An 18,588-nucleotide genomic window follows, 5' to 3' on the forward strand; every position below is an offset into this window, starting at 1 on the left:
TCCCACGGTGACACCGCCATTCCAGAAGGCCGGCCCACCTCTTCTCCCCCGGGCCACGCCCCCCCCCCCCCCCAGCCCTCGGCTTGCTCCTGCAAAACAACCACACGCCGTTAACCCCTTCCCACAGACAGACCCCCCCGTGGGACTTGCATAACCGAAAAAACATTCAGTGTTGCGAGTAGCCCCCTCCATTCGCTGTTGTTTTTCTTCTTTTTCCGTATCAGATTGATAACTGCGCCCTGTCAGGTTGCCACGTCGCCATGGTTTCCGAGTCGGCGCTGCCCGGAGAGGGGGGAAAGAGGACGAGGCGCGCCTCGGCGTTTTCTCTCCCGCTGGAACAATGATGAAACCGAAGTCAGCTGCTGTGGTGTTTTGCCAAGTCATCAGTACAGCATGTGCTTTATCGGGGACGGAAAAACACGGCCATGCTGGGCTTTAAAAACAAAACAGTCAAAAATACAGGACTGGGGAGGGGGGGCGTGTCGTCCTGGGACGCTGGGAGCAGAGGATGGACGTGAATAAAGGAGAGATCTGCTGCTCTGAGCAGCGGCCTGCCTGAGTTACAGACTCTCTGAGCAGCAGCCTGCCTGCCTGCTTTACAGACTCTCTGAGCAGCGGCCTGCCTGCTTTACAGACTCTCTGAGCAGCGGCTGCTGCTTTAAGACCTGACGTGCTTACAGACTCTCTGAGCAGCGGCCTGCCTGCTTTACAGACTCTCTGAGCAGCGGCCTGCCTGCTTTACGGACTCTCTGAGCAGCGGGCTGCCTGCCTGCTGCTTTACAGACTCTCTGAGCAGCGGCCTGCCTGCTTTACAGACTCTCTGAGCAGCGGCCTGCCTGCTTACAGACTCTCTGAGCAGCGGCCGCCTGCTACAGACCTTTTGAGCAGCTGCGCTTCAGACTTCTGAGCAGCTGCCTGCTTAGACTCTAGCAGCGGCCTGCCTGCTTTACAGACTCTCTGAGCAGCGGCCTGCCTGCTTTACAGACTCTCTGAGCAGCGGCCTGCCTGCTTACAGACTCTCTGAGCAGCGGCCTGCCTGCTTTACAGACTCTCTGAGCAGCGCCTGCCTGCTTACAGACTCTCGAGCAGCGCTGCCTGCGTTACAGACTCTCTGAGCAGCGGCCTGCCTGCTTTACAGACTCTCTGAGCAGCGGCCTGCCTGCTTTACAGACTCTCTGAGCAGCGGCCTGCCTGCTTTACAGACTCTCTGAGCAGCGGCCTGCCTGCGTTACAGACTCTCTGAGCAGCGGCCTGCCTGCTTTACAGACTCTCTGAGCAGCGGCCTGCCTGCTTTACAGACTCTCTGAGCAGCGGCCTGCCTGCTTTACAGACTCTCTGAGCAGCGGCCTGCCTGCTTTACAGACTCTCTGAGCAGCGGCCTGCCTGCTTTACAGACTCTCTGAGCAGCGGCCTGCCTGCCTGCTTTACAGACTCTCTGAGCAGCGGCCTGCCTGCTTTACAGACTCTCTGAGCAGCGGCTGCCTGCTTACAGACTCTGAGCAGCGGCCTGCCTGCCTGCGTTACAGACTCTCTGAGCAGCGGCCTGCCTGCTTTACAGACTCTCTGAGCAGCGGCCTGCCTGCTTTACTGACTCTCTGAGCAGCGGCCTGCCTGCTTTACAGACTCTCTGAGCAGCGGCCTGCCTGCTTTACAGACTCTCTGAGCAGCGGCCTGCCTGCTTTACAGACTCTCTGAGCAGCGGCCTGCCTGCTTTACAGACTCTCTGAGCAGCGGCCTGCCTGCTTTACAGACTCTCTGAGCAGCGGCCTGCCTGCTTTACAGACTCTCTGAGCAGCGGCCTGCCTGCTTTACAGACTCTGAGCAGCGGCCTGCCTGCTTTACAGACTCTCTGAGCAGCGGCCTGCCTGCTTTACAGACTCTCTGAGCAGCGGCCTGCCTGCTTTACAGACTCTCTGAGCAGCGGCCTGCCTGCTTACAGACTCTCTGAGCAGCGGCCTGCCTGCTTACAGACTCTCTGAGCAGCGGCCTGCCTGCTTTACAGACTCTCTGAGCAGCGGCCGCCTGCTTACAGACTCTCTGAGCAGCGGCCTGCCTGCTTTACAGACTCTCTGAGCAGCGGCCTGCCTGCTTTACAGACTCTCTGAGCAGCGGCCTGCCTGCCTGCTTTACAGACTCTCTGAGCAGCGGCCTGCCTGCTTTACAGACTCTCTGAGCAGCGGCCTGCCTGCTTTACAGACTCTCTGAGCAGCGGCCTGCCTGCTTTACAGACTCTCTGAGCAGCGGCCTGCCTGCTTTACAGACTCTCTGAGCAGCGGCCTGCCTGCTTTACAGACTCTCTGAGCAGCGGCCTGCCTGCTTTACAGACTCTCTGAGCAGCGGCCTGCCTGCTTTACAGACTCTCTGAGCAGCGGCCTGCCTGCTTTACAGACTCTCTGAGCAGCGGCCTGCCTGCTTACAGACTCTCTGAGCAGCGGCCTGCCTGCTTTACAGACTCTCTGAGCAGCGGTCCTGCCTGCTTTACAGACTCTCTGAGCAGCGGCCTGCCTGCTTTACAGACTCTCTGAGCAGCGGCCTGCCTGCTTTACAGACTCTCTGAGCAGCGGCCTGCCTGCTTTACAGACTCTCTGAGCAGCGGCCTGCCTGCTTTACAGACTCTCTGAGCAGCGGCCTGCCTGCTTTACAGACTCTCTGAGCAGCGCCCTGCCTGCCTGCTTTACAGACTCTCTGAGCAGCGGCCTGCCTGCTTTACAGACTCTCTGAGCAGCGGCCTGCCTGCTTTACAGACTCTCTGAGCAGCGGCCTGCCTGCTTTACAGACTCTCTGAGCAGCGCCCTGCCTGCCTGCTTTACAGACTCTCTGAGCAGCGGCCTGCCTGCACTGAACGGGCGTGGCCCGCAGGGCCGCGCTGCTCGCTGCACCTCTGCTGTAGCAGTCAGCCAGGCCTCCAGGGGCTTCACTCAGCCAAGACCCAGACATATTTTTTTTAAAGCTATTTTTAAAAAGCTATTTTTCCTGGGTCGTTATTTCCCCTCGGTTTGATTCTCAGAGAGAGGGAATAAATATGGAGTCGGTAATGGGTAAGCAGCAGACCGGAGAGTCCGGGCTGGCCAGGTGCGGAGGGTGTGGAGTGGAGGAGATTCTTGCACTGTGGGGAGAGGGGAGCAAACATAGCGGCACCAAGGTAACAGCTAATATCCTGTTTAAGACCCTCCCACCCACCACATATTCCACCGAAACTCCTCTCTTGTTAATCCCTGAGTAAGACCTGGCGGGGAGGCAGCCACGCCCAACCCGTCACATGTCAGGAACCTAAACCTGCCTGACGGGGGTGACTGGACCAGACCAGCAGGAGGGGGGGGGGCGGTGACCCCGAGCGCATGTGACGACAGACAGGCGACCGTGGCCTTCGGGCCCCGCTCTGCTCGCGAGCAGCAAAGCATCGTGGGAAAAGGATTGGCGCTTTTGCGTCGCTGTTCGTCACAGAGGAAATACCAGACGGGCTTATCCCCTGAGTGTGACCGCTCGCGGGCGTCGTGTGTGCCAGTTCACACATTTTAAAGACGCTTTACATTTCTGGCGTGAAAGAGGAGGCGTGTGGAACACGTGAAGCGCTCAGCGTAAACAGTTTTTTTCAAAGGAACTTTCACCCAGCATGCAGCGGTCCATGAATATCTCCAAATCAGGGCAAAGTCCTGCGGGGGGAAATGGAAGGAACATATTTCCTGTGGATAATTAGACTCTGGAATGCTAAATGAAAGACGCTGCCCCCCCCCCGCCACCTCCCACCCCCCCCTTTTAACGTGCACTCGTTTTTTTTTTCTCCTTTCCTGTTTTGCAATGTGGCCAGAAGCAGGGGTAGCCCTCAGATGATGCAATCTCTCCTCGGCCCCACCCCCCCCACACACACACACACACACACACACATCCAGGCTCCATGCAGCACAGAGAAACATGTACCCAGGAGCTCATCCCCACATTTCATTTCTCTCTCCCCCCTCCCCCCCCCCCCCCATTTATTTTGAGTGTCGCAGTGAGGCGGGGTCCTGGCCTTCGGAGGGCCGAGAGAAGCGCCCGCGTGATCGCAGAAACGAAAACATCTGCCCCGAACGCCCTCGCTCCCCTCTCCTTCTCCCCCGCCCCCGCCCCCACCCCACCGTCCCCCGCCCCCCGCCGCCGGCCCGCCACAGGCCAGCTGGGTCCCCGCTCTCCCCCCCCGCCTTCCTGCGCCCTTACGCAGGCTTTAAAAAGAACAAGGGAGGGGAAAAAAGGAGAAGGCAAAAAAGCCTCCCTTCATATCTATTTTTAAAGCCCTTGATCACAGGATCAAACCCCGCTGGTAAAATGTCATCTTTTATAGTGCAGCCCACTCATGCTCAGTAGCTCAGCTGCAACAGGAAATACAGGGGGTTTACTCCCCCAGCTCCCTGCGTGACGTTACCCCCCCCCACGGGCAGCGCTAAATGGGGGTGCAGTCACCTGAGGGGATGGATTATTGGGGGGGGGGGGTGTGCACATAAATCAGTGTTTATGCAGAAGGTAAATCAGTTGTGGCTCGTAGGAGTGGTCTGCTGTGTTGTACGTATAGATAACTCTTTGGCTGCGGCCAGCATGGGTGTAGCTGTGTTAAAGTTGACGGGTTTTAACCAAAGAAGGAACTGGGACCGCCCCACCTTACGGTCAGCCTTGCAGTTGCTGTATGTTTCCATTTGAAGACCGACGCGAGTTGACCTCTGATTGCTAAACACAGCCGTGTCTAGTTGTGTGCACGAACACACACCTCCGATTTATTTTTGAATCTGTACAGCCAATCGCACAACAGCTCTTTCCCATTTGAGATGTTTTTTGTGTTTTCGCGGCATTCAAGCTGAACGCTAACGCTGCCACTCAGTGGTCTTTCTGCCACTCAGTGGGCGTAACCGCAGTGACTTCCGCTTGCTGTGACGTCATGTGCACTCCCTCCATTCTGACCTGCCTTGCTAAGGTCAAGGCTCGATCGCACGATTCGACTGGTCTGTGCACCTAGGGACTCAAATGACCTGGAATTAATGGAATTTATTTTTGCTTTTTAATTCCCAGGCGAGCTTATGATTTTCCTGAAACTAAGCTCTCTCTATCCTCTCCAGCCTCTCTCTCTCCCTCCCTCCCTCCCTCCCTCCATTTTGTCATCCTCCGAAATGAAAATCAATCCACCGCTAAAAATGGCTTTTCGTGGATTTTGGCGTTTCCCAGAGCAGCCTGCGTCACGTCTACCCCTCCCAACAGCGCTGCTGGGCCCTGGCGTCCCAACATGGCGTCCGGGGCTATCACCATGGTGTCTCCATGGCACCGGCATCCGTGACCCAACTGCCCTGAACTCTACATGATAGTTCATCTCCTAGCAATGAGAACACAACAAACAGCGCTTGCTATTTGGGGTTTCTGGCCTTTCAGCTCCGTTTCTTGCCCTTGTTCTGCTTTCTTTGTGACAGTTCCCTGTAAAAAAAATACCCTACACAAATAAAACTGATTTGATTTGATTTGTTTGGATTGCAGAATTCCTCAGTTACTGGAAATGGTTTTTTTTCTTGGACTCCTTGTGGTGCAGTGACTGTGTGACTCCTTGATTACAGATAGGGGGAATTACTCTAACGGGCTCAAATAGCTCAAGTGGTTATCATCTGGGGCTCACGCATCAGTTCATGTGAGGTAAAGACTTTGTGGAAAGATTGTGGGTGTACTGCACATTAGATCAGCTCAGCAACCCCCCACCCCCCACCCCTCACCCAGCCCCCCAGCCCCTCAATGATGCAACAAGCCTCTTATAGCTTTAAAGCAAAAGCATGAGAGAGATTTGAGTTAATCCGCTGGTGAAAAACATCCCAGGCGGCGCCCTGCTCTTTCTGCAGGCGCTTGCGGCTGAAAGCCTGCGTGCTCGCAGGGGGAGGACAGCCTGGACAGGGCCTGGAGACGAGCTGACCCACTTACACACACACGCACACACACACACACACACGCTTACACACACAGCACCACACACACACACACACACACACACTTACACCACACACGCACACGCACACACACACACACACACGCACACACACACACACACACCGCTTACACACACACACACGCACATACACACACACACACAGGCTTACACACACACACACACACACACACAGGCTTACACACACACACGCTTACACATACACACACACACACGCACACTCACACGCTTACACACACACATGCTTACACACACGCTTACACACACACACACACACACCACACACACGCTTACACACACACACACACACACCCACTTACACACACACACACACACACACACACACACACACACACACACACACACACCACACACACGCTTACACACACACACACACACACACACACGCTTACACACACACACACACACACACACACACGCTCACACACACACACACACACACACGCTTACACACACACACCACACACACACACACGCTACACACACACACACACATACACACACACACACGCTTACACACACACACACACACACACGCTCACACACACACACACACACACACACTTACACACACACACACACACACACACACACTTACACACACACACACACACACACACACGCACACACACGCTTACACACACACACACACACGCACACACACACACACTTACACACACACGCACACACACACACACACACACGCTACACACACACACACACCACACACACACACACACACACGCTTACACACACACACACACACACACGCTTACACACACGCACACACACACACACACACACACTCCACACACACACACACACACGCTTACACACACACACACACACACACACACACACACACACACACACGCTTACACACACACACACACACACACACGCTTACACACACACACACACACACACACACACAGGCTTACACACACACACACACACACACACACATACACACACAGGCTCCCCGAGGTTCCCAGGACACGGGGGGGGGGAGGGGCTGACACCGTTCCCCGAGGAGACGGCGTGCACGTGGTCCCGGGTGACAGCAATGCTTGACACCGATGTGGTCTCCATAGCGACCCCACACGCCCACACCCCCTCCCCATCTCTTGTTTCCGTGCTTCCAGGCAGCCTCGTGATGAGACGATGTTCTGAGTTTGAGGTTGGGGGCACTGAACTGGATTAGGTGATCTCCATGCAGCTCTGTCCTGCCCTCTTGTTTCCATGCACTCGTTCTCCTACAGGCCCTCAGAACTGCCTTATCTTCTCCGGTCCCCACTAATAGAAACCTTTCCTCCACAAATTCCCTGGAGTTCGTTCAAAATCACAACATCATCTTCGCAGAAGGTCCTCACTCAATAATAATAATAACAATGATAATAACAACAACAATAATAATAATGAAATTGTGCATATTATAACAAAAGAAATGACTTTTCTCTTTGAGGTTATGGGATATAGCCAGGGACTGTGCTGTAATGTGATGCTAAATAATGTTTTTAGTTTAAGATTATTAAAGGGAGGAATTTTCCTTGTAAGATTATTTTTCTCTCGAGTACAGGGGGCTAGACCTTCCAACAGCTTCAAGGTCTGCCCTGCACATGGTTTCCATCTTTGTTGCCAAGGTCAACAAATCTGTGGAGGCGAAATTTCTAACTAATAATAAAAAGAAGGACTGAATGTGTTCCTTGGGAGAGGCCTTGTGTTTGGGGGGGGGGGGGGGCAGGGGGGGCAGGCTCCTGTTTCCAGTGCCTCTAAAGGTGTAAACTTTCAGCGACTGATTTTTTTTTTTGCAGCGGCTGATCAGACGTGAGCAGCTTCCGTGCCGTCGTTCCGTGTTTGTTCTGGGGTAAATAACGGCCGGGGAGCAGCCGGGGCTCCTGGAGCTGCGCGGTGTGCGCTCGGGTAATGGATGGGCCCCCCCTCGGACCCCCCCGCTCCACCGGTCTGCGGGAGAGACACAGGCCCCGCTGTCAGCAGGGCGGCTCGGGAGGCTGAATAATTCATGGCAGGAAGGAGAGCCGGAGACGTGAACTGGAAGCAGAGCGAGGGAGAGAGGGAGAGAAGGAGAGAGAGAGAGACAGAGAGTGAGAGAGAGGCAGAGAGAGCGAGACAGAGAGCGCTCTTAATTTGATACGAGACTCAATCGATCCCTCAGAGAAAGTAATTCAGGTCGCCTTGGCAACGCAACGCAAATGCCAAGCTTTTTGTGGAGGTGAAGAGAGGGAGAGGCGGGGCCCCGTGACAGGTTCCCCGTGCGCCCCGAGCGAGCGCAGGCCGAATAAGAGCTCTGTGGAACTGACAGGTGAACACGGAGGGAGGCCGGGAAGAGGGGAAACTGGAGCAGAGCGTTTAACTGCGGAGTCCCCCAGAATCACCCCCTGCGTGTCTCCTCTCATTCCCATAGAAAACCCTGCGTGTTCCAGTGCGAGTGCATACGTATAAACATAAGATAAATGGCTGTGCGTCCTGTAATATACTCAATATGTTACTGTCAGGACCGTTCAGAGGATCCTGTTTTATTGCGCACTTATGAAAGAGCAGACTTAAATCATTCATCTCTTGCTCTGTTCTGGATATAGTTTAATGAAAGCTGTGTTTCTGGTGAACCAGTTCCTTGTTGCGGTAGCTGAATATTCATCCACCAGAGCTGGGCACATTACTCAGACTATAGAGTGTTATCCCTAAGCTAGCTGTGCCTCTACCACTGATATTGAGTCATAAGTATGTAATAGACCCTGCATATGCACTTTTGTTATCAATCTTAGGTCTGATCCCCATTCCACAGTGCTCTGAGTGCAACTGGTCAGGCCTGGGGTCAGGTCTATTTCTTGTTTGTTTTAAATGATCATGCTTCAGCTTCAGGAAGTACAGAGATCAAAGGTTGAGCTGGGAACTCATCCATACACTGTGACACTCACAGGCATCATAAGAGCAACCCCACATGTGTGCATTCTTTTGCCATGGTAGCATGTGTTACGGACTGGGGCCAGGTTGCCAAGCAACGGCGTGGTTATATGCAGGGGTGAATGAAGGTTGGGCAGGAGGGGCAGTGGTGTGTGTGTGTGCGCATGTGTGATGTGTGTGTGTGGGTATGTGGCTGTATGTGTCCATGTATATGCGTGTGTCTGTGTGTGTGCGTGCGTGTGTGCGTGCATACGTGCGTGTATGGTGTGTGTGTGTATGTGGTGTGTGTGTGTGCGTACGTGTGTGTGTATATGTGGTGTGTGTGTGTGCGTGTGTACGTGTGCATGTCTGTGGTGTGTGTGTGTATGTGGTGTGTGTGTTTATGTGGTGTGTGTGTGCGTGCATACCTGTGTGTATGTGGTGTGTGTGTTTATGTGGTGTGTGTGTGCGTGCATACGTGTGTATGTGGTGTGTGTGCATGTCTGTGGTGTGTGTGTGTATGTGGTGTGTGTGTGCGTGCATACGTGTGTGTGTATGTGGTGTGTGTGTATGTCTGTGTGTACTCGTGCCTGAATAAGGGGGTTTATATGAGGACAGAGGTGCACTGTGGGAAGAGGGAAGAAGCAGAGCCCTGTGGGTCTCACTGCGTTCTCTCTAGAGCAGCATGGAATGTGAAAGGGTGCTGGGCTTTGATTATTGGCTCCCGCAGTGCATTGGCAAATATGAATAATTCATGCACATGCAGCTGAGTTGAAATGGCCTCATTCAGGAATACTAGACACCTTCAAAAACAAGCGTGCAGCAACCACCCGAGCACTAGCAGTTCCACACAAAACAGTGCAGGCCATTTCACACTAGTTGTTTGACACTGACATTCGCTAATTCGCTGTAGAAGGCAGTAAGGAGCACAGATCTGTATACATTGCTGTGAATACTCCCAGATTTGACATTATTGGAAATAAATGTAAAAGGTTGTAAAAGAGCCAGAACCACTTCACTATCTACAGTCTACTTTAAAATATCCTGATATGGCCTCTGATGTTAAGGTTTTTTCGTAAGAACTTTTTTTTTTTAGCAAGAGATCACGTCTGCGTCAGAACATGCTCCCTCTGCCAGGTCAGGAAGTCATTAAGTTTTAACCGTTGCCATATTCAGCGAAGAAGCGAAGTGACATGACTTTGTTCTGCAAACTATTTTGAGAAACACCTTGATGTTGCAAGGTGAGCGGAGCTGGGGTGATGTCACAGTTGACACGTTACCATGTGCTGTAACCAAGCGACACGCTGCTCTGAGCACAGAGCGCGCTGCGTGCCAGCTGATCTCTGGAGGAAATGGGCCGTCTGTGGTACCGAGAAGATCACTAGCAGGCCCTTGACCGAGAGTATCAGGACATGGCAGACCTCTTCAGCATGTAGTGTCTGTGTGTGTGTGTGTGTGTGTGTGTGTCTGTCTGTCCGTGTGTGTCTGTGTGTGTGTGTGTGTGTGTGCACGTGGGCAGAATTCTTCGGCATCGCTATCAAACTCAGGTCCTGACTGGAGCTGAGTATTGCCTGGCTTTGGTCCAATTTCAGTCTTTACTTAATTAACCCAATCATTTCACACAGTCGGCATTTTTTCAAATAACACTAAATCATGCCTGCATGCATCCCGTATTCTCAAGGAGTGTTTGTCCATTGTCTCTTTTTGGAAAGACATTGTGTAAATGTGTGGAGTGCTAAATTGGCCTTCTGACCAATTAAACCTAAGCAAAAATGATTTGAATGAAGCTCTGAATTTGACACCCATAATTTAGAGGATTATATAACATGCCATCGCCGAAGCATGTAAGTACTACAGCTATCCATAGCTGGTTTTATGAAAAGGCAAGATGGCAACAGCACTGGCAACAACAAAACATCCTTCCCCAAAAGAACGGTTTTGTTCGTCCTGCTGAAGGTACACCTGTGCTAATACTGTCGTTTGCTTCCTGTTCCTGAGTGGCTCAGGCGCTTATAAACGGTAAGCCGCGTTCGCGCTGAGGCTAGCGCGTTTTCTCACAGAGATGCGTCACGGGTCGCGCGGAGACGGCTGCGAAAAGAGTCATCAGAAAAAGAAACATCACGGCCTGATGTCACAGCCCAAGAATTCCCCACCTGCCACCTCGGGGCTCGAGGTAAACCGCCAAATGCGTGCTCTGACAGAAGAGTGATCTCGCCCCGCAGACAGAGAGCACATTCAGCACCTCAATCCAACGCTCCGTTCGCACCGTTTAACCTGTCACCGCTGATAGATTAATAACGCGTTGAGAATAAGCAGAAATAATAATAAAATCGCCGCCCCGGGTAAATGATGAAGCGCATTATTTTTGGAGCTGTCCATCGCTGATCTTCCTGGCTTTCATTCCTCCTGGTTCAGGATAACACCGAGGGCGCTAACATTACTGCATGTGCCAGCTAGGACTTGTGTTAATGGTGACCCAATTCCCCTAAAGTGGAGTAATGTGGAATATATTTATAGCTTGCCCAGACGGTCAGATCCAGTTTTCATTATTTTGTCCCTTCCAGGAGTTTCTGCTTCGTCCAAACATCCATTACAACTGGCCAGTGATGGACGGGCCCTTCAGTACTGAATCAGAACCAGGTCAGTGATGGACGGGCCCTTCAGTACTGAATCAGAACCAGGCCAGTGATGGACGGGCCCTTCAGTACTGAATCAGAACCAGGCCAGTGATGGACGGGCCCTTCAGTACTGAATCAGAACCAGGCCAGTGATGGACATGCCCTTCAGTACTGTATCAGAACCAGGTCAGTGATGGACAGGTCCTTCAATACTGAACCAGGCCAGAATCAGAAGCAGGCCAGTGCTGACGGTGGCCAGGGACTGGGGAGTTCCACTTGGCCAGGATGACATCAGCTCATGGTGCATCAGTGATCCCTGCTGATTGGTTGGATGCCAACAAGCTCCTGTTGAACCGCCTTCCTCTGACTAGTGTCTGTGTGAGCCTGACAGTGAACTACAGTGTGATAAGAAACCAAGATTGCCACTGCATGCTTCAGAGGAGCACCAGCTGAATATCTCTGGTGAAAAGCAGTACATAATGCCTAAATGAAAGGGATTGACAATATTCAAGATTTGTTTAAATGCAGCTGGCTAACTACATTATTTAGTTCATGAACTAGTCTGACATTGACATGCATAAGGCAAGTTATATAGCTATGCTATCTAAGCAGGGTAAGTTAGTCTAGCTATTGTAGCTACGTAGGTTAAGTTAGTCTTATGATAGAGTGGCCTGTCAAATACTTGGAAATAAACAATTTCACATACAATTTTCAGTATTCCAAAAAAGTGAATAATTATTTAATCTGACGAATTAAAAAAATGTTTTGGCTCTTTACCACATATCAGCTGGTAGCTGTGTGAAATGTTTGAAGGTTAAATTTTCGGAACAATTGCACCATTGCGTAGGCAGCCACAACTTGGCATCATTTGAACTCTTTCTAAATGGTTTCCTGGGTAACAAGTGTTGCCTTGTCTGTTTGTGTGTCTGCCACCACATAATGCTCTGCACCCGCATGGACGGTCTGACTACTCCATAGCGACCCAGAGGACAGAGGGGAGGGGATATTGTGTATTTACCAGTCATCAGCATATGTGCTTCTATAGTAACCAGGTTTGACCTTGGCCGCATTTTAAAAAAGAATTCCAGGAAGGATGACATCATAAGTCTTGTTAATTACAGCAGTGCCCACCTACAGCTTGTGTTTGCAGTCTGGCTCTAATTCTGTGTCCATTTCCCGTAGTTCCAAAGACTTAGAAATGGTTCATGTGCAATTGCTATTACAGTGAAAGTGGTTTTAGCGTAGTGGGTCCAGGTAGGCACTCTGACCGTCCTCTAATCAGCTGACTAGTGCAGAGGAAGCGTACAGAAGTCCCAGTGCCAGTGACGAGGTGTCACTTTGGGCCCCAGCACCCCAGAAATCCTATGTTTTAATATTTTTGAGGCCCCCTGTCTGTCGGGGCCCTTCAAATTGCCCTAACACCCCCCCCCCCCACCATGGCAACCCTGAATATAAGTGAGGAAGCCCAACAGTATCAACATATCCAAGTCCACACAGACCATATCCCCATTTTGTTTTGATAAAACTCCTTAACCACGGAGGTCATTCCGTTGCTGAAAAAGTGAACAGGTGGAAATTTCAACGATCAACAGAAACGAAACTGCAAACAGTGAATATAAACACAGACACAAACAATGCTTTAAAATGGTTAATGAATGTAATGCATTTATAGCTTTGAGAGGGAGAAAGGGGGGCGACAGACAAGAGAACGGCAGCAATGAAAGTGCTGTCGTGTTGCCAGGCTTTATATAACTGGGTTGCCAGGGGCGACTGTGCAGCGCGACGCTGTCGTCTGGGCACGAGCAGATTAAACAGAGCCCGCGAGCGAGCGAGGGGGGGGCGGGGCATCCGGCCGGGCCGTGTGGACCCCGCGTAGCGGTAACTGGCAGCCGCCCCGCTTTCATAAATCAGCCGAGGGGGGGGGTGGGGGGAGAGGGGGCAAAGAGGGCTGAAACTGACGCTCACCCCCCCCCCCACCCCGGCCAACATCAGCTGACTGCCCTGGCCTGGAATGAGCTCTGCTCAGCACGTCTGATTCATTGGCTTGAACTGTGACCTTTCCGTTTCTGCGGGAACGCAGAGACCCTGCCCCCCCGCCCCCTGCCCCCCCTCCCCCTTCCCTGCTGCTCTCCTGTCCTCGATGACAGACCCAGGCCCCACGACCTTTGAACGATAGCAGTCAGCAGTTCCTCCTCTGTTTATTTTCCTCTTTTTCCCCTCCCTCCCTGCCTATCCCTCTCTTTCTTATCTCACAGTGGCTGTGGCCCCAATTTTGTGTGGCTGGAAAACTCAAATATTGATTCTGCAGACTCGTTTTTTGGTAATCCTCTGCATTTTAACAAACAGGCTTGGAGAAGTGGGGTGAGGGAGGGAGGGAGGGAGGAGGCGGGGTGCAGGGTTGCTTTTTTGATTAACTTCAAGTTGAATGCCTCAGGGTCAGACCGAAGGAAACCTGTCACTGGAGGGGATAAGATTAATGGAAAACTGTTTTATCATGCTTGGCACGATCTGAGTTCAGCCCAAATACAAGCAATTAAAAAAAGAAAATGTTGTACCAAGGTCTGTGACCATGCCTCTATCTAGGGAATTCTTTTCTGTGTATCTGTGATACTTTTCTCTTCGAAGAGGCTGTCACTCGGTGTGTAGCTCCGCCCCTTGGTTTGTAGCTTTCTGTACTGGTGCTCCAGAGGGACCCACAGAGAAAGCTTCCATTTTCCACAATTTTTGCTAATTCAGAGTTTTCAGGCACATTCAGTTAATAGCATTTTTTGTATGTGTGAGTATGCAAGCTCCTGTGTGTGCCTGCCTCTATATAAATCTGTATGTGTTTGTGTGTGTGTGTTTGTGCGTGTGTATGAGGGGTTTAGGCTTACAGTGTAGTATAGTGGCTTGAGAACAGCATAAAGGAAGCATAAAATAAGCCATAAAATTAAATTATTTTTCCTTTCTCCCTTTTTTCTCTCAGTTTATCAAGATTAGATGTTTTCTCACTGTATGCTGTGTGCTGAATCACACAGTTATAGACCCCTCCAAGAAGGAGTACTCCCTAAGTATAGTGTATCGATTAGGGAACTGGGCTTTCAATTCCGTGGTTGCAGGTTCGATTCCCAGGAGGGGCACTGCCTTTGTGTTCTTGAACAAGATACTTAACCTGAGTTGTATTTCAGTAAATATCCAGCTGTGTAAATGGGTTGTATGCGCATGAATGTAAGCTGCATAAGCTCTGGATAAGGGCTTCAGTTCCATGTAAATGTAAAATACTTCCTGCCCTTTCTGACCCCTTGGGATTCGCATGGCCCCGCTGCACTCCCTGTGACCCCGCCCACCCATGTGGTGTGGAGACTGCTCATTGGTCAGGGGCCGTGGGACCCACGGAAGCCTCTCGTGGGTGACATCACTGGTGACGAGGGCGTGTGGGGTTGCAGCTTGCCTGTGAACTGTCTGCCCAGCACAACCAGCCCCGAAGCCCCTCCTTCCCCCCAAGGCCCCGCTTTCCCACAGCCCCACCAAAGTGCGTGCTTACAGTACAGGGCATCATGTTCTGATCTGGAGATATCACCTGGTACTTATCTGTGGTGCTGGGAAAGCTTGTTTCTGTCTCTCTCTCTCTCTCTCGCTATATTTTGTCGAATACTGAGCGGTATCACGTTTTAGTTCACTGTGTTTGGTAAATTGGAAATTCATTCCCATCAGACTCACAGTAATTTACTTGCAGTCATAGTTAGGTACCCGTTCCATTCCGTGTGGATGTGACTGTGCCACACAGTCATAGCACTGCATATCGGGTCACATGACCAGGTAGAGCCCATCTCTGTGTGTACGCTAAGGAAGTGTCTCTCCATGCTTCTCTGCTCGGCCCTAACAGTAGGTGCTGGTTTTGCTTCTATGAAGGAGAGCCAAGAAACAGAATTCCGCCTTTATCTGTGCTGCTTTTTCCCAGGAAATTCTCTAAAGTTTGGCAGCAGCAGTTCCCTCAGGAAAAATACCGAAAAAACAATGGCTTTTCCACTACTAATATAGGCCATAAATTCCACTTAAGTCATTCATAAACATGACATAACATCTGTCATGACAGCATATTTCAACTTATAAAAACTGCCGTAACACTGTCAATGTATGCAAGCGATGGTTTGAAAAACCTGTTGAGTAAAGTTTGTAATATACTTTATTTGCTATACTAATAATATGTAAACTGTGATGTTCTGTCGTGGCTGGTTATGACAGGTGCAATGACATCATTAGTTAGGGTTTATGATGTATAATTTGAGTAAAGTGAGATAAAAAATTTTTAAAAAGTGATGATCCATGAATGTGCCTGACCTTGAATGTCAGCTGGAGTTTACACAATCAAACCCCGATGCTCCCAGGAGACAGCTCTGGGAACAGCTGCTCACACGCGCAGGGTGGGTGCGGGGTGTTCCTGGGGGCGTCAGTGATATTACAGAGCCAATGGGGCCATTCTGGGGTGGGGGGTTTAGTGATATTACAGAGCCAGAGGGCCATTCTGGGGTGGGGGGTTAGTGATATTACACAGCCACGGGGGCCTTTCTGGGGTGGGGGGGGGGCGGGGTCAGTGATATTACAGAGCCAAGGGGGCCTCATCTGCCTGACCTTCTGTAGGCGGGGACTAGCGTTCCTCTGAGATTATGGTCACTCCCATCCACAATGGGGGAGGGGGGTGGGGTAAACCAGTCATCATGCCTCCCTCCGGCTTGTAAAGTGGTTTAGCCATGTTTTTCATTAAAACGTCGATGGTACATCCCATTCACAGCTTCTGAAATAGATATTTCAATTTTCCTATGGATTTCCATTTCTGACAAACTCCAGATGAAAAATCTAAAGGGAATACGGATGATAAATGGGTTAGGAACCATATCAATGTATTTTAATGTATTAATGAGAACCGCAACATAAAATTAAGCCGTTTCAAATTATAATGAAACTGCCCAGTATATTTATTGTCCTAAGCAATATAAAACGCCATCTTTATTTTTTTACTTTATTCAACGACTCGCTTATTTCATGCTCTGCTGAGATATGTAGGCTTTTTTTTCCCAATAAACGGTGTAATCTTTGTAAAATGCTTTTGGCCACGGCTCAAAGGCATAAGCGTCTTGGGAAAGCCGCAGTCGGGTACATCGGGGCGCTAGAAAACAGACGCGCTTAACGATTCAGAAACTGCAGAGTCATATTGGGAGCCGTAACTGGCGCGGACACGGCGCGGTCGGGGGGGGTCTCCCGTGCTGCGTAATGGATTTCCTCCTCTGCGCTGCAGAGCGGGAGAGAGCTGAACGTAGCCGCGCCGCTCGCCGTGGTGCGACCCGGTAACACGGAACACCGGCGCAAAAAAAACAAACCAGAACAAAACACGGCTGCGTTGCGTACGCGTAGCTTCCTCTCAGGAATCTCAAATGTGCTCTAAAGCGAGCGGTGGGGGTGGTATTGGTCCTGCGCGGGTGGTGCGCGGCAGCCATTTTGTTCACCTCACATCAGCTGGAGGCGGAGTGATGGCACTTGTCCATTACGGTGAAAGAATGAGAACCTGATTTTTACCTCTGCGTTTTTAGGAGCGCTGCCTTACCTCTCTCACCCGCATGTGCCAAATCAGACACCAGTTCGGCGGGAATTTTGGGCGGGGTTGTTTGGGGAACGTTCAGCGGTGCGGGGACATCCTGTCTCGACCGGCACGCAGGCAGGATAGACGGGAACCAGAGCCAAAAGCGTGTCTGTCCACACCGCGAAATGGAGAGGGAGAGAAACGGAACAGGCGGTGCCACGAGCGAACCAGCCGCCGTGCAATCTCTTCACTTAGATCTGAGATGTGCACGTACAAGTACCGCTCAAGCAGAGCGATATGCTGAGCATTTTACTCGTGGATCAGTGGTATGCATCTCGTTAACCTGTATTGCTTTGGATACATCGTTCTTCAGATTGTGTACAATGTAAATAAAATGCCAGACGTACAGCCAGCTGATTTATGATGCATAACTTAAATGACATGGGCGGGCATATTTCCATATTAAGTGGCACAGGTGTGTTATTTAGCAAATGATATGAGTAATAAAAAAAAGTTGGATGCACTAGTAATTCATTAAGCTCTCCAATGATTCAGATGTAAACAATGTTCCAGTTATTGCTGTAACTACAGATCAGTATGAAGGTGGTATTTGAAGAGTGATTTCAGTAGTGACTGTTAAACGGAGCAGCGGCATTGCAGTGAGTGAGCAGCGGCTCATGAATGACGACGGCACAGACGCACCACAGGGAAATGAAAAAGCAGAAGAGAAAACCAGACGGCAGGCCTGGGGCCTGTTCCGGTCTGTTCCGCGTCTCTGCTGTGGTCTGATTGGCTGACGGGGCCGGACTGGACTGACACTGGGTTTTCGTTTCGGGGCGTCAGGTTTATAGTGTGGCCGGGCGGGCGCCTCCCAGGTACCCGGGCCAGCGTGTGGGGAGGAGGGACAGAAAGTGAAAGAAAGTGCGCGGGATAATTTACAAAAATAAAGCCTCTGCGCCTGTCCCAGCATGCACCAGTGCAGTAAATGCAGGCCATGGTCTGAGCTCAGAACGCTCGCTGCAGGCTTCTCCATTAGCCTGCTCTGACGGTGCAGTCTGTGTGTGTGCGTGTGAGTGTGTGAGTGTGTGTACGTCTGTGTGTGTGTGTGCGTGTGCATGTGCGTGTGTGTGTGTGTGTGTATGGGGTGTTAACCCATCTGCCTGTGCACCAGACTGAATGGAAAAGAGCCACAGGGCTTCAGCAGATGGGGGCGTCGGCCATGCTGCCATCACACAGCATTCCATCCCACAGAGCATGCTCAGGGAGCAGCCTCCCCCCCTCCCCCCCCCGTTCCCCCGCCAGGCCGTCTACTCACCATCTGACCTTCAACAGGGGCCGTGAGGCCTGGGTGGGGGAAGGCGGGGGGAGCGGTTAGTTCAAGGGGGTCATATGGAGGCGTGTGGTCCAAACGTCACCTTTTGTTATTACTCAGCTAATTCACTTCTCCTGAGGCAGTAAACATCCAGTAGTAACACTTGTCTCTCACAGACATCCCTCACAGTCTCTCACAGTTATCTAAAGCCACTGCAGTTTCAGAG

The 18,588-nt window shown here is 51.3% G+C and overlaps 1 long non-coding RNA gene across 1 annotated transcript; it reads left to right on the top strand.

Annotated features, from left to right (window-relative positions):
- The first annotated feature begins 9,360 nt into the window (after positions 1-9,360).
- Positions 9,361-12,201, top strand: LOC135244691 (uncharacterized). The gene is made up of 2 exons (XR_010327033.1): positions 9,361-11,048; positions 11,440-12,201. It is a non-coding gene; the product is annotated as an uncharacterized LOC135244691 (long non-coding RNA).
- Positions 12,202-18,588: the final 6,387 nt, after the last annotated feature.

The sequence above is a fragment of the Anguilla rostrata genome, chromosome 18, assembly GCF_018555375.3.
Source record: "Anguilla rostrata isolate EN2019 chromosome 18, ASM1855537v3, whole genome shotgun sequence".
Classification (NCBI taxonomy): Eukaryota; Metazoa; Chordata; class Actinopteri; order Anguilliformes; family Anguillidae; genus Anguilla; species Anguilla rostrata.